We start from the raw sequence: 17500 nt of genomic DNA, 5'->3' as shown, positions 1-17500 counted from the left end.
TTGAATCAGCTCTAATATATATAGGCACACATGAGTCTCTTTATTGTTTATATATGACATATCTGTTTTTGACATTGTTAATAGTTTATATAGGACATATCTGTTTTGACGCTGTTACTGTTTTTAGAATGATATATTGTTAATTTATTCTCGTCATTTATTTATTTCCTAATTTTCTTTCCTCACTGGGCTATTTTTCCCTGTTGGAGCCCTTGGGCTTATAGCATCTTGCTCTTCCAACTAGGTTGTAGCTTGGCTAGTAATAATAATAATAATAATAATGATAATAATAACTTCTTCGCATAACATACAGAGCTAAAAATTCTACCGCGTATAGGATTTTAGATCTACATGCATATACATAAATGTATGGTTGTCATAGAATCATTCATTTATCAAAGATCAACAGATAGTGCCATAGCCTCAGTGCCACGGTCTTCCAGTGTCTTGGGGTAGAGTTCTCTTGCTTGAGGGTACACCCGGGTACACTATTCTACCTTATTTCCCTTCCTCTTGCTTTTTAGTAGTTTCTATATGAAAGATTTATTTCAATGTTCATAATATTTAAAAAAAAAACTTATTTTAATGGTTCATTACTTGTAATTAATTTCTTTATTTCCATTACTCACTCATAATTTTCCCTATTGGAGCTCAAGGGCTTATAACATCCTCCTTTTCCAACTAGAGTTGTAGCTTAACTAATAATAATAATAATAATAATAATAATAATAATAATAATAATAATAATCGAATGGATTGAACTCTAGGTGAGATAATCTAACTAAATCCTACCAACACTTAACAATTTGCCATACCATTTACCATGAACATGTAACAAAATTTTGTATACTCACATTTTCATTTCCTTTTATGTCTCTTCTTTGTTGTTACATTATGAATAGTCCTTAACATATGACACATAGCATTCGGTATGGTGTGTGAGGCATCTCCTGCAAACACAGCGCCAGGTGGTGAATCTAAAGAAACAATGAAAAGAATGCCACTCATCACTAATTTCTATCACTACACAGCAACAAAACACAAATTATAGATATAATACTAAACGGTTGTAAGAAAACAAACAAGAATTCATATCAACAAAACATTAATACTTTTGTTACACAACATGATAAATGGGCACAAAACATAAATAATTACAAAATATAGTTCCTTTTCAATTATGATAGGATTATCAAAATTATGTTGGTCTTTGACACCAGCATGCTATTATATAAACATACAAATATTCATATCACTTATCGACAAACGTCAAGAAAACAAAATATATAAATAACATTTATGTCCAGTTATGTATATCACTATCACTCCTTACTAGAAAATTTAAATAACTTATAAAGAAAACACACACTACTAGTTTAAAACACATTTATGGATAAATAAAACGTCTCGCAATAGATAGGCACTCAAGAGACAAGTGCAGTAAATAAATGAAATCAATTACCATTAGATAAAAGATACGCGAAAACGTTCAAAATCGCCATTGTAGTAGATTGAAGGTAGTAGGTTAGCCAGGGCACCAGACACGCATCGAAATACGACCGCTAGTGTTATGCGATCCTTTGACTGGCCAGAGAGTACTGCATTGGATCCTTCTCTCTGGTTACGGTTTATTTTCCCTGTGCCTACACATACACCGAATAGTCTGGCCTATTCTTTACATATTCTCCTCTGTCCTCATACACCTGAGTCCTGACAACACTGAGATTACCAAACAATTCTTCTTCACCCAATGGGTTAACTAATGCACTGTAATTGTTCAGTGGCCACTTTCCTCTTGGCATGAGCAGAAGAGAGACTTTAGCTATGGTAAGCAGCTCTTCTTGCTTGTGGGTATACTCTGGCACACTATTCTATCTCATTTCGCTTTCTCTTCTCTTTTTAAAGTTTTTATAGTTTATATAGGAAATATCATTGGAAGGAGAAAGAAATAATGAGGTAGAATCATTTAAGTATTTAGGAACTATGATCGCCAATACAGGGTCTTTAGAATTAGAGTTTAGTGAAATATTGAAAAAAGCAAATCAGACAATGGCTAGGTTAGGTAAAATTTAGAAATCAAATCGCTTGAAATTACATATAAACATCAGACTATATATCAGTTTAGTGAGATCGGTGTTACTCTGTGGATATGAGTCATAGTATGACAATGAAACAATCTCTAGTGGATTTAAGAACAAAGCCCTCAAAAGGATATTGGGAGTTGAATTGCAGGACAGGATTAGAAATGAAACTATAAGAGAGATTACTCGAGTACCATTTGTGGATGAGATCATGAAGAGAGGTAGATGGAGATGGTTTGGGCACGCTCTTCGCACCCCCCAAGAGAGATTAGTTCACCAAACGTTCAGCTGGGTTCCACAAGGCACTAGAAGAGTTGGAAGACCCAGGCCTACATGGCTGAGAACTATGAAGCGCGAAGTAGGAGATGATGAATTGAGAAGTACTGTATTGAATTAAAAGCTTAAGATAGAGACGACTGGCGAAATCTAACCGAGGCCCTTGGTGTCAATAGGCGTAAGAGGAGATGATGATGATGATGATATAGGAAATATTCATTTTAATGCTCTTACTGTTCTTAAAATATTCAAGTTTTCCTCGTTTACTTTCCTCGTTCGGCTATTTTCCTTGTTGGAGCCCAACTAGGGTTGTAGCTTAGCAAGTAATAATAATAATAATAATAATAATAATAATAATACAATGGCAAAGCCAGGTAAATTAGATACTTATGATTCACACTATTAGATTACATCATATCCAATACGATTCTCTGAACGAGAATCATTATTAAAAAGCTTAACGCAACTCTTTTGATAGAAAAAAATATGTACTAGGAATTTAAACTTCCTCTTTTCTTTGGAAGTATTCTTCTGTGAGAAAGACTTTCGGCACCAAAATTTCATTTATCATTATTATTATTATTATTATTATTACTTGCCAAGCTACAACCTTACAAGGAAACGCAGAATGCTATAAGCCCACGGGCTCCAACAGGGATTATAGCCCTGTGAGGAAAGGAAAGAGGGAAATACGAGAAGTAATCAACAATTAAAATAAAATATTTTAAGAACAGTAACAACATTAAAATAAATATTTCATATATAAACTATAAAAACGTTAAAAAATTTAGAGGAATATAAATAACATAGAATAGTGAGCCCAAGTGTACCCTCAAGCAAGAGAACTCTACCCTAAGACAGTGGAAGACCATGGAACAGAGGCTATGGCATTACCCAAGTCTAGAGAACAATGGTTTGATTTTTGAGAATCCTTCTCCTAGAGTAGCTGCATACCATAGCTAAAGAATCTCTTCTACCACTCAACAATATCTAGAAGAATAAACGTCAGTGTTGTTAGGTGTAAGAGGACAGAGAAGACTATATAAAAAATACGCAGACTATTCGGTGTATATGTAGGAAAGGGGAAAAAGAACCGTAACCAAAGAGAATGATCCAATGCAGTACTGTCTGGCCAGTCAAAGGACCCAATAACTCTGTGGCGGTAGTATCTCAACGGGTGGCTGGTGCCCTGGCCAACCTACTTCCGACATGCTTAGGTTCAATTCCTAGCCCGGGTAAAATTAAGGCTACGTTTTTTTGTTAAACTGCTTAACAGAATGCTAAATGATAAGATTTGTATTATTGCAAGAATTCCTACAATTCCTAAATATAAATTTTATTCATCTTCCTACATTATACATGATGATACTTTTAGACGGATATCCTTTAAAATTATTAAACAAAATTTTTCTACTTTAGCAGAGAAACCGATTCCTAAGAATGATCTAACAATTGTCTCACTTTTTAACTTTACGGATCGATGTTAGCTTTTGAAACGGTTGAAGAGTATGCAGCCAAGAACATTCAAATATTCGGAATCATGCTGCAATAGGCAAATGTAATATCGACTAAAAAAATAGTATTATATAGCATGTAACCAATCACCATGACTTGACAACTGCTTCTCTCTTTGAACGAACAAGATTCCTCTATTCTATTATATTTAGCATGGTCTTTTCCGTTTCTGTTACTATCCGTGTATGGCATTCAGTTCTTCATTTCTCTACTGTTATATTGGTTTCACAAAAATGTTCTGTGGTCATTTATACTTTATTTATATTCTTCCATTTTCATATATATATATATATATATATATATATATATATATATATATATATACTGTATATATATATATATATATATATATATATATATATTACAAAAATATAATTTATGTATATACATATAATGTTTGTGTGTATTTGCCATGTGTGTTCACTCCTTTCCATAATTTATATACCAAAAAAGATTACACTTTACATAACCCTGTCATGCAAACAAACAGTCTAAGGCAACTTGCTACGGTTTTCACTAAGTGAATGCAATGGTGGGATCCAATTTTACTTAAAATATTTTCTGCACAGAAAAAGTGTAATGGTTGTATCTAATATTTTGGTAAGTACCTATTTACATGACTTCTAGCAATAACTGTAACGGGGGGGGGGGGGCTTTGACCAAGCGTTATGCAACACGAACAGAAAAAGAGTTGTCGAAAAAAGAAAATTCATAATGGCGTTGTAACTTGCTTCACCTTTTGTAATAGTTTTGAAAGCAATGAACATTGCATGTGTTGTCTGTGGTCACAAATGGTCTCATTATCATGCCTTCTTTCGCAAGATTTAAGGATACAGCGTAGAACACATTTCTAAAAGCATTTCACTTATTGGAACAGAAAGCCGAAGAACAAATACCAGAAAGGATTTCCAAGAAGACAATTTAAAATTCGAAGTACAGTACAAGAAACAATTAGCAAGAAATTAATAGAAAATCTCACAAGGCAATTACTTCCTTTTTTCAATATTATTCGAGCCCTTTTCATTCTAACTTTAGTAACGATAGCCCGGAGTGACTCAGTCCAGTGTATCCTGCTCTGCCCCCCTTCGACCTGACTACAATCCCAGCGCTATGCCTTTTGGCCTTGCGCTATGCTTGATCTCTTGCTCTCCCGAGTACCCAACCGCACCTATTGCCCTTCGTAGAGTGGGATTTAGGTGTAAGCCGCTTTTCCTTTCGTTGCCTTTGATTAATTTTTTTTTGGGGGGGTGGGGGGTGGGGGGGGGGACGAGCCTTGATTCCCGTTCATCAAGAGGAAATGTCATGAGATATGTTGCGAAAGAATTGCTTTTTGTGGAAATGATTATCATTCCACTATGTTATAAGACTTTACCTTTGATGTTTTTGTAACTGGTTAATGTTTGGTAAAACGATAATAAATGGGAGGGGGCTTTTTCCCTATATCTTCTTTACGATAACCATTTATTCTAAGCCACAGAGTTATTCAACAGCCAGCCACCTTACTATTCCTGGAATTCAACGAGACTTAACAATTGCCTAACTAAAGGCCACAAGTGGATTTCAACTCCCTCTCCCCTCCCCCCCTAAAAAAAATCTTATTTTGATAAAACATCGTATTCAAAACACCCCTTAAGTCTCCCAAAACCCTATTAATAACATCCTCTGGCTGACAGGAAACTGAAAATAAGACAAATGCCTAATCGTGATTTCACAATGTTCAAAAGATTGTTTCTCTCTACACTTTTGTATATTCTATATAAAACTTACTTCTTCTATTAGTGTGCTTTTTACTATATAAAACGCTAAATATAGTTACCGCGATATAGAATCCTTGGAACTTTGCATGCCAGGCGATAACGATAAATGATCAGTTTAAAATCTGCGATTTATCCTTTTAAGCTAATAGCAATTTTTATTCCACCCAAAATGTACAATTCACATGATTTCTGGAGATCAATTTGTATTTCACATTTCTTATACAAATTCCAATTAATTGGTTAGTTAAGATATCTAATCTGTTTATCTTTATGAAACAATAAATATATATATATATATATATATATATATATATATATATATATATATATATATATATATATATATGTCTTACTTATAACTGTAATCGAACAGTTAAACATGTTTTTTCAAAAAGGCCCATAAAAGAAACCCAGGAAATATAAATAAATCACACTATATTTCGGTCAATAAACATCGACCCTCTTCAGGATGTAAAGTAAAAATGAGGAATACAGTGGAGAGTGACGGTTTATATACGAAAGCAAAAGGGTGTGTTCAATTGTTCTATAGTTGTTATAATTGCTGGAAGGATTAGCCAAATTTAATTACATCCAGGTGCGTCTCCTTATTGTTGAGCCGCTCGGAGGAAGTCTTGACCTCTGATGCATATCTGGTGGTCGGTCTCCGTGGATTATCTTCTTAATGATAGGGTTGAGAAGAGTATTGTCCACTGTGTCAGCTTTCCATTGGCCGCCAGATAGGTTCATTGTGTTAGATTGATTTATGATGGCTGATTCCAGGATCTTCCTTCTGTACGGACAGGTACTCTTAAAAAGCAAAGACGACTCTCTCCAGTTAATCTGGTGCCCTAAATCCCTAAGGTAAACGAAAGTCCCCGAGTTTTCATAGCCATATCTAACAGATCTTTTGTGTTAGACTTTTTCACAATCCCCACATGGTACTTTATAAACGCCGGATTCTATATCTCTTTTATTTTGATAAACATTAATAAGGGCGCTTCCTATGGTCTTGGGATATGAAAAAACAAAGGGGGTTCTCAGTTTTTATATTATTTGTTATATTTTTAATACCTTCTATATATGGGAGTTTTATCTTATTTTTAAAATCTTTGGTTAGTAACATTATGATCTTTATAATATATCGTGTTGGCTTTGTTGATGGCCTTTTCTATGACATACGTCGGGTAGAATAGCTGGGGGAGTTGTTTACGAATGATTTCAAATTCTTTACTTAGGTAGGCTGGGGAACAGATTCTCAAACCTCTAAGAAATAGATTGCAAGCTACTCCAATTTTTACAGAAATGTCGTGATAACTAAAGAAATGAATGTAGGAAATAGAGAAAGTTGGTTTTCTATACACAGTGAAATTATACCCCGTCGATTCCCTTATAATTAGTATGTCCAAAAAAGCTAATTTTCCATCTTTTTCCCATTCTGTTTTAAATTTTATGCTAGGGACTAGGGAATTTAGATTATTGAAGAATATATTGAAATCTCCCCAGCTATCATCCCAATATGTGAAAATGTCATCAACATAGCGTTGCCAAACCATGTTCGTAGGTTTAATTGTTGTTAAGATTTCTGTTTCAAAGTATTCCATGTAGAGGTTGGCTAAAATTGGAGATAACGGGCTGCCCATACTACAACCAAATTTCTGTTTGTAAAAAAAACGTTATTTGACACGCATAGTTTAATTAACTTAATTGTTTTTTCAATACCGAGGGGGAAGTGATCTTCATAAGGGATTAATTTTTCCCTCAAGAAACCTAGTACATCATTGATCGGGACCTTTGTAAATAGGGATTCTACGTCAAGACTCAAGAGTTTTACATTGTTTATCGGGATATTTAATCTATTGAATTTCTGAATGAAGTCCTCTGCATGCTTAATATGATCTGAAGAAAAGCTCCCTAAAAAGGGGAGACAGCAAGTCTGCTAACCATTTTGATATATATATTATATATAAATGACCCTTTACATGAGACGATTGGGCGTAAGGGAATACCGTCCTTGAGTTTTTGGGAGCCCGTAAAAATATGGCAACGAAGGGTTCATAACTTTGAACTTTTCTAAGACCTCGATGTCTTTTTTATTATTTCCGATTTTTTCTTACGGATTTGAAAAATTCCGGAGCAATAGAGTTACGGGGATCTTTTGTTAGCTTTTCATATGTAGTGTCATCGTTTAAGAGCTGTTGAACTTTGTTGACATACGTCTCTTTATCAAGAATGACTATTTTACCGTCTTTATCCGATTTTGTGATGATGATATTATCGGTTTTGTTTAATGAAAAAATTGCATTATGAAACCTTCTGGGAAGCGGATTTTTACTGTTATTTTGTTCTAATGCATTTAACAAGATTCCTTTTAGGCAAGTTTCATCTTTTTCAAAATTGTTTTTAGGGAAATGTTTATCAAAGGCCACCACATAATCAAAATGACTTTCCCGTCCGGGTTTCATAGCAAAAGAGATGCCTAAATTTTCGGGGATTTTCGTTCACCTTAGGGATTTAGGGCACCAGATTAACTGGAGTGAGTCGTCTTTGCTTTTTAAGAGTACCTGTCCGTACAGAAGGAAGATCCTGGAATCAGCCATCATAAATCAATCTAACACAATGAACCTATCTGGCGGCCAATGGAAAGCTGACACAGTGGACAATACTCTTCTCAACCCTATCATTAAGAAGATAATCCACGGAGACCGACCACCAGATATGCATCAGAGGTCAAGACTTCCTCCGAGCGGCTCAACAATAAGGAGACGCACCTGGATGTAATTAAATTTGGCTAATCCTTCCAGCAATTATAACAACTATAGAACAATTGAACACACCCTTTTGCTTTCGTATATAAACCGTCACTCTCCACTGTATTCCTCATTTTTACTTTACATCCTGAAGAGGGTCGATGTTTATTGACCGAAATATAGTGTGATTTATTTATATTTCCTGTGTTTCTTTTATGGGCCTTTTTGGAAAACACACACACACACACACACACACACATATATATATATATATACATATATATATATTTATGTATATATATACATGCATATATATACATGTATATATACATATACATACATAATATATATATATGTATATATATACATGTATATATACATATACATACATAATATATATATATATATATATATATATATATATATATATATATTATGTATGTATATGTATATATACATGTATATATATGCATGTATATATAGGCCTATATACATAAATAAATATATATATATATATATATATATATATATATTTATGTATATATATATATATATAAATATATATATATATATATACATGCATATATATACATGTATATATACATGTATATATACATATACATACATAATATATATATACATATATATATATGTATAAGTATATATTCATGTATTTATATATATATATATATAATGTATATATACATGAATGGATATATATATATATATATATATATATATATATATATATATATGCATGTATATATAGATATCCAATATAAACAATTCCATACGATACAAATAATACTATTGCACTTCACACAGGTTTCTGGCTGGGTAATCCTCCACATTTTACCACTGTTGTTCGTGAATGGGCGAATGTCCTCTACCCTGGGAGATAGATGGGTCGTCTTGGTCCGCTTGGGTGGCCAGCCAAAAGCCCCGAATTAACACCCAGTGACATTTTTCTTCAGGGTTTGGTTAAAGGAACAAACCAACGATTTTAGGAAGAACTTGAAGGGCGAAAATGGGAAGTTATGTCTTCCATTCACCCAGAATTCCTGGTGAAATCAGTTGTACGATTCCAGTTAAAAGAAAATACATTAAATAGTCATTCAGCAGAGAGCATGCCTTTGCCAAGGCAGGTTTTTTTCTGGAAACCAGCTGGATTTAGGGTTAATTCGGTCGACTTTTTGCTTAACCTTTATCTCGAGCTTTGAACTACAACTTTAAAAATTGAATCACTACCACGTCTCAACATAATAATTAATCCCTGAAAGTCTCACTACTCTATGAGTAAAATTGTGGCCAGGAAATTGTTCACAAACAAACAAACAGACAAACTTGGGTAAAAACATAACCTCCTACTAACTTTGTTGTCGGAGGTAACAAGACGGACAGTCAGTAAGAGATCATGCCTTCGCCACGTCAGTCTCATTTTCCTCTTAACTCCACTGCGTACTTGCACTTCGATGTATTTTTTTTTTTTCCCAATATCTAATGGATTTGTCCTTGGGTTATTTCCCACTTGTCCATCAAGTTTCATTAAAATTAGTTCTCTAGTTTTTGTGTAATCTCTCAACCAAAATAATAAACTAACAAAATATTTGCCCTTTACTTAACATTGCGATTATTTTCAAATTATTGCTACATACTTGTACTTTGATGAACTTTATTCAAAATAATATAGCTTCATCCTTGTGTCATAGCCAACATGACTACCAACTTTGGTAAAACATGGTTCAGTAGATTTTGTGTAAAGATGCTCACAACCAAATAAATAAACTCACAAACAGTCAGGGGTGAATACAATCCCTTCGAAAAAAATCTTCGATTTGACGACGGCAATTAATGAAATGCATGCTTCATTAACATTTACCAACATTGTTATGTATTCTTTTGTGAACATCTTGCTCTTATTTCGTTTCAAAATTTTCAATCAAAATAATATATGTCCTTTTTTATACAGATTAAATCAACCGTATCTCTCAAGAGATCAAACTATCTAACATGTCACATCTAATTGTAAAACTTGACATAATATAATTGTGGGGTTCTTGTTTATTCTAATGCGAGAACTCTAATACCAATACTATAATCATTATATATCCTTTATCAAAAAATCTATAAATGTTTCAATTAATTATAGATGCAGTTACTGATCGCCACTTTCAAAGATGCAATTACCTGTCAAATTGGTTTTCTGTTCTCCTGGATCACGAACCCCCGCCCACTCAAAGTAATCCTATTTAAGGATTAGAATCACTCTTGTTTGGCTATAGAAGTGATGGTACCCATATTGAATTTTGAACAAAACTTCATGTTATACGCTATCTTCGCATTCATTTCTTATAATAGCTTATTTAAAAAAAAAATTAAATTATAAGAATCTTGAAATAGGGAGTTACATCGAAAAATGTATAAAAGAAGGTCACTTGTTTTCAGGTTGACTAGATTCATGAAACTTAGCAAATAAAACGGAAAAAAAAAATCAATGCAGAAATTGGCCTAAAATTATTTTAACCATTAAGACAAACCATTATTACAATAGTAGTATTCAATTTGATATATTCATTCATATTCCTCATCTGAGATATTATGACAGTAATATACTAACTCAATTTTCGCTATGGTACACGTCTTCACATGCTACAAGTTTAAAGAAATAGGATTCAACAGTGAATGACCATAGAAAATTTTAAAGGCCTGACAAGAGCATGTGCGAAGAAAATTACATATATTAATATGTAATATTTTCAGTGTTAAACGCCTCGTTTTCCGTGTTTAATGTCAACACACTTACATAAAAACAGTTTACCCAGTTGTAAATGGGTACGGCCATCTTTTATAAAAAAAGAGGGATATATTGTTTATGTTGTTAGCAGTCTCAGTCTTGATAACCTGATAGGAAATCGCAAGGCTATACCCATCTAGTATCAAGATTTACATATGACGGTTCTGTTTAGTGAATCTTGGGAGGATTTCAAAATATGATTGAAAATTTTAATAGAGAAAGCAGAAATGTTGGACTGAAAATGAATATGAGTAAAACTAAGTTAATGTTCAATGAAAATACAGAGATAACAAATAAGAGATATGGACGAACCTCTAGAAATTGTTAATGAATATACGCACTTAGGGCAGAGAGTCAGTGTTTCCCCAGGACACCCGACCTAAATTAAAAGAAGGATAAGCTTGGGATGGAGAGCATTTGATAAACAAAATGAGATTATGAAATGCAGAATGGTCCTTTCTATAAAAATAAAGGTATTTAATCAGATGGTCCTACCAGTATTACCTTATGCATCAGAAACTTAGAGCCTTATTAAAGACTTATAACATATGCTAGCTATAACTCAAAGAGCTATGGAAAGAAAATATATTGGAACAATACTAACAGACAAAAAAAGAGCATATAAGAAAAAGAAATGGACAGGGGCAAACATTTAATGAAAATGACATATAATAGAGGGACATTCTGCAGTGAATTAGAACAACTGATAACTATGATTAATTTTACTATCTATCTATCTATCTATCTATCTATCTATATATATATATATATATATATATATATATATATATATATACATACATATATACATATATTCATGTACTGTATGAGTAAATGTGGGTGTATATATAGTGTATACATGATTGTTGTAGATATATATATATATATATATATATATATATATATATATATATATTTATTTATATATATATATATATATATATATATATATATTTATATATATATATATATATATATATAGAGAGAGAGAGAGAGAGAGAGAGAGAGAGAGAGAGAGAGAGAGAGAGAGAGAGAGAGAGAGAGAGAGAGACAGAGAGGAATATATATATATATATATATATATATATATATATATATATATATATATATATACTGTGTATATATATATATATATATATATATATATATATATATATATATTTACGATTGAATATAAATCTTACAAAGTGTCATTTTCATTTACGTTAGTATATTGGTCGACGATATCAGAATACGTGCTACCCTTATTCAATTTTTATTCTATTCCCCACATTAATTATTGCCATCATATCCCTTAACAAACATTGACTTTGTGTATATACAGTAGATATCTTTTTTCATATTTACAGCATAATAAAGTTATCATCTTTATCCAACACTGTTATTAAAGACTGTTAAAATTACTGGCAATGTAAGAGGCTTTCTTATTTGCGTAATATTTATCATGAGCAGTATTTATAACTTATCAAATTTGGCATCATTGCAATGCAACGACCGTGTGGCCTAACGGATAAGGCGTCGGACTTCGGATCCGAAGATTGCAGGTTCGAATCCTGTCACGGTCGGACACATCGTTCATTTTATCAACATAATTTTCATATGGCAAGAAGAGTTGCGATTTTTTATTACCATTTATAGAAATATGATCGCAATGCAACATTTGACAAAATTGTGAATCCTTAAGTAAAATGGGACTATCTAGTCAAAAGTTGGAAACTTGCTGTTTCGTAAGTGTGTGGGAGCGGTGCCAGACTATGCGCAGAGTGGCACCGTTGTTAAAGGTGAAATAACGAGGGGTGTAATTTGAACTTTTGAAACCTTGCTGTTCAAGTATAGATTCATATTTCGATACAAATATAAATACATTTCATAGAATTATATAATAAGTATGTCAAGAAACATCACTTTTCAACATTTGGAATTGCTTAATAATATCAAAAATCCTTTATAGTAGGGGTAATTTATTCAGAGAAAATAACTTACCCGAAAAATAGGAAACTCGACAATTTATACTAAATTACATAGATATCCCCACCAACATATACTGAATGTAAATATATATATATATATATATATATATATATATATATATATATATATATATATATTTATATACATATATAAATATATATATATATACTATATATATATTATATATTTATACATATTTATATATATACTGGAGAAAGGGTTCTTTATATATATATATATATATATATATATATATATATATATATATATATATATATATATATATATATATATATATTTATATTCATATATATATCTATATATAAATACATATTTATATATATACTGTAGAAAGGTTTCTTTATGTGTAATGACCGATTATATGTGTAAATATATATATATATATATATATATATATATATATATATATATATATATTATAACCAAGCTTGTTTATGTGCCATAACCGAATATATTCTATATTCAGTACATCACTATTTAAGCTCCAAGGCACGATGACCGAAATCCTTTTACAATAAAATTTATAATACAAATGTTTGGTTATAACATTATAGTAAAGGAATTATTCTGCGTTTGGTAAATTTCAAATGAATGTAGACAGGAGAGCCATGGTTCCACCTCCAATGACCCTTAAATTGAAAAGCAAAAATTTCTTTTCGAAAGGAAAACCTAGAACACCTAGAACATCTAGGTTTTGAGATCTTTTTGTGCTTCTTTCTCCTAAGAACATTATTATTACGGTCGTTCTTTCCCACTGTGGCATTTTTCCCTGTTGGAGCCCTTGGGCTTATACCAACATGCTTTTCTAACTAGGGTTGCAGCTTAACTAATCATAATAATAATAATAATAATAATAATAATAATAATAATAATAATAATAATAAGAAGAAGAAGAAGAAGAAGAAGAAGAAGTAGAAGAAGAAGAAGAAGAATATTAATGATAATAATAATATGCAGAACGGAATTACCAGTGTTATCACTTCTTGGTGTTTGTGTAATTTCCTCAGAACATTACAATGCATAATGTGTTCGATATAGTTATCGATACCATCATGGGATTGGATTGAATTCATAGATTTGTACTATATAGCCATGCGTTGGAGCCTGTAAGGCTATTCAACGCCAATGGCATCTAGGGTAAAGCCTTATATAAGATAAAGGTTAGAAGAGGTCGGATACCATCGAGGAAGAAAGGAAGCAACAATAGAAGTAAAGTAGAAGGAGATAAAATATAGCGCAGCTTGATTAGAAGGAACGCTGCAAAGACCCTTCAGTAATGCTTACAGTGCACCGCGTGAGGTGCACTGATTAGACTATGTCCCCATGTAAGGTATTATCATTTCTATAGTATTTCCTAATCGCTTTATTTGTTGTGATATCTATTTCATATATATTACCAGCTCTACTTACATTACGAACGTTTTCTTTTATACTACCGTTAATTTCAATTTTCTTGCTAAAAAAAAAGATGAATAAACTTAAACTTCCCTTTGTTCATCACCTTTTCTCTCTTTACCAGTCTGATATTCTACCTCACAAGATTTAAAAATCAATAAATTCATTATATCTAACTCTATATATTCATTGTAATTTGCGACTGACTTAATTAGAAGCGAGATTCAATTATAGTTAACTTGAAATGTTTTCAGATCGGGGTGGTTAATCTCTTTTAATTATAATAATAATAATGATAATAATAATAATAATAATAATAATTTTCAGAAATTATGCGCAGGACAAAAGTGAACTGCCTAGGTGGGGAAATTCTATCGCCGGCACATGAAATGGTTATTAGATTCTCGACTTATAATAATTCAATGGGCATTAGTGCCAGACACCTAATGAAAATGGATTAGTGAAACAACCACGAAATATACCAGAACTCTCTCTCTCTCTCTCTCTCTCTCTCTCTCTCTCTCTCTCTCTCTCTCTCTCTCTCTCTCTCTCTCTCCTTATTTCACAAATATATCTTATCGTTCAATATATAACCATATTAAAGTAACGAACGTGTTACATCTCTCTCTCTCTCTCTCTCTCTCTCTCTCTCTCTCTCTCTCTCTCTCTCTCTCTCTCTCTCTCTATCCTTACTTCATAAAAATATCCTATCGTTTAATAAGCTTCCATATTAAAGCAACAAATGTGATGCATCCAAGTGTTCTCTCTCTCTCTCTCTCTCTCTCTCTCTCTCTCTCTCTCTCTCTCTCTCTCTCTCTCTCTCTCTCTCTCTCTCTCTCTCTTAAAGAAATTACTCTCGGCGATAACCAGATAATCTTTTGGAGTAATTTTGTTTAGCTTGAGTGGCATCAAGAATTTTTACGGGAGGTTATTGAAACTTACAGAATTTTTACCCTAATCTTTCTTAAAGCTTTACATATCCTTGACGCGAGATGCGTGGGGGTGATATCATATTCTCGAATAAAAAACAATTACTAGAATTAAACATTTCTTCCTAATTAAGTAACTATACGGAATTGAACTGAAATGTTGCTTATTAACTAAATTATCATTATAACTATTACTATACTTTTCAAATGCCCGTTCCAATCTGACAAGAGAATGACCATTGATCTAAGTTATTGCAAAATAAGATAAGGACACATAAATCACAAGTAACTTCTTAATCATAATCTATAAGATCAATTATATTTTAAAGCTTCATTGACTATTAGGTTTATGACCATTTAAATCCATAACATAGCGGGCAAGACATTTCCATATAGCCTACGTATTTGTAATAAAGGAGACAACATATCCAATTAATAAGAATATTGAAAACTTCTAAATTAACTATTTATCCATTCTATTTTTAATGAGGCTTAAATCTAATGACCACAAAAAGACTGTATTAAAAATGTAAAGTCCACATTTTAATTGGGACATATTTCATAAAGGATGATTTTCAGAAGCGAGTGAATCCTTTTATTCGCGGATAAAATATTTCAACTGGTACTTCATGATATTGAAATTCAAATGGCCTTAATTAATCTCATATTTTTGCGTCACAATTTTTCTTTATGCATTAGAAATAATTGCTAATCAATGCACAATAGCTTATTTGTCCAAAAAATATTCGTTAAATGAATTGTGAGAACAAAGGACAAAAAATCGAGATACCACAGTTGCCAAACTCCTGATAATGTTAATTACAAATGCGCATGTATTATGATAGATGGTTAGCAGAATTCAACGAGAAATAGTTGTAGTCTTGACATATGATTCATTAGGTACAGTCTACCATTTTATATCTATTGTTTAATCCTCCTTTATCAACAATAAACGATAATTCTTAGTATATTGAGTTACGTATTAAATTGCAGACAGATACGGATAACGAATCCACTTTATTTTCTCATGTCTCTTTATGTATAAATACAGCCTATAATGCAAAATTGATATTTCCAATAAAACCTATATTTAAAAAAGTAACTATCAACACCATGGCCTTTAGGGAGATTAATGAAACTGCACATTCAGTGAAAAAGTTATCTTTCAATCATGTGTTAGATAATTTTTTAGTTAATCCCATTTACTTATTGTCTGATAGCTTCCATTCCGAAATGACATTTGTTCCCGTATAAATTCAAGTGTAATAATCTTCGCAAAGTAATTGTATCCTTCGGCTGACAGAAATAAAAACTCAAAAGCATTATGAAATACAGGGTGAGAATGAAGAATATATATATATATATATATATATATATATATATATATATATATATATATATATATATATACATATATATATATATACATATATATATATATACATATATATATACATATATATATATATATATATATATGTATGTATATATATATATATATATATATACATATATACATACACACACATATATATAAACACACACAGATATATATATATATATATATATATATATATATATATATACTGTATATATACACATATATATCAATATATATAAATATATATATATATATATATATATATATATATATATATATGTATGTATAAACAATACATGTATACACATATATTCAGGACTATTCAACATCTTCACAGAAGAAATGACTGTGGACAAAAACATGAAGTTGTGTTTAACATCGAATTCTACCTTTGGGAATGTATATCCACTGGAATTCATTTATGATAACAGCTTCTAACTGGGAAGAGATTCGAACCTATGCCTCTCAACCGAAACCATGCCTATGAGAACTCAACCAATTGAGTTATCTCAATCGAGCTATCTCTTGCTGGTTCCATTGGTAGAGTCCACGCAGGCATGGTTTCGGCTAAGAGGCATAGGTTGTAATTGATATTTATACTAATTAAAAATCACGAGTGTTAGTGATATATAC

At 31.7% G+C, this 17500-nt stretch overlaps 1 long non-coding RNA gene and 1 other non-coding gene across 3 annotated transcripts in view; one reads left to right on the top strand and one right to left on the bottom strand.

Annotated features, from left to right (window-relative positions):
- Positions 1 to 860: 860 nt before the first annotated feature.
- The window catches only part of LOC137628990 (uncharacterized), a 153668-nt gene continuing 137028 nt past the window's right edge, over positions 861 to 17500 (bottom strand). For both annotated transcript variants that reach the window (XR_011041423.1, XR_011041422.1), the window contains one exon: positions 861 to 977. This is a non-coding gene — a long non-coding RNA (uncharacterized lncRNA). The remainder of the gene's footprint in view (positions 978 to 17500) is intronic.
- On the top strand, positions 12663 to 12735 carry TRNAR-UCG (transfer RNA arginine (anticodon UCG)). The gene has a single exon. It is a non-coding gene; the product is annotated as a tRNA-Arg (tRNA).

Source organism: Palaemon carinicauda, chromosome 37 (assembly GCF_036898095.1).
Source record: "Palaemon carinicauda isolate YSFRI2023 chromosome 37, ASM3689809v2, whole genome shotgun sequence".
NCBI lineage: Eukaryota > Metazoa > Arthropoda > Malacostraca > Decapoda > Palaemonidae > Palaemon > Palaemon carinicauda.
The sequence above is the reverse complement of the archived record's forward strand: the minus strand, read 5'-3'. Positions and strand labels throughout refer to the sequence as shown.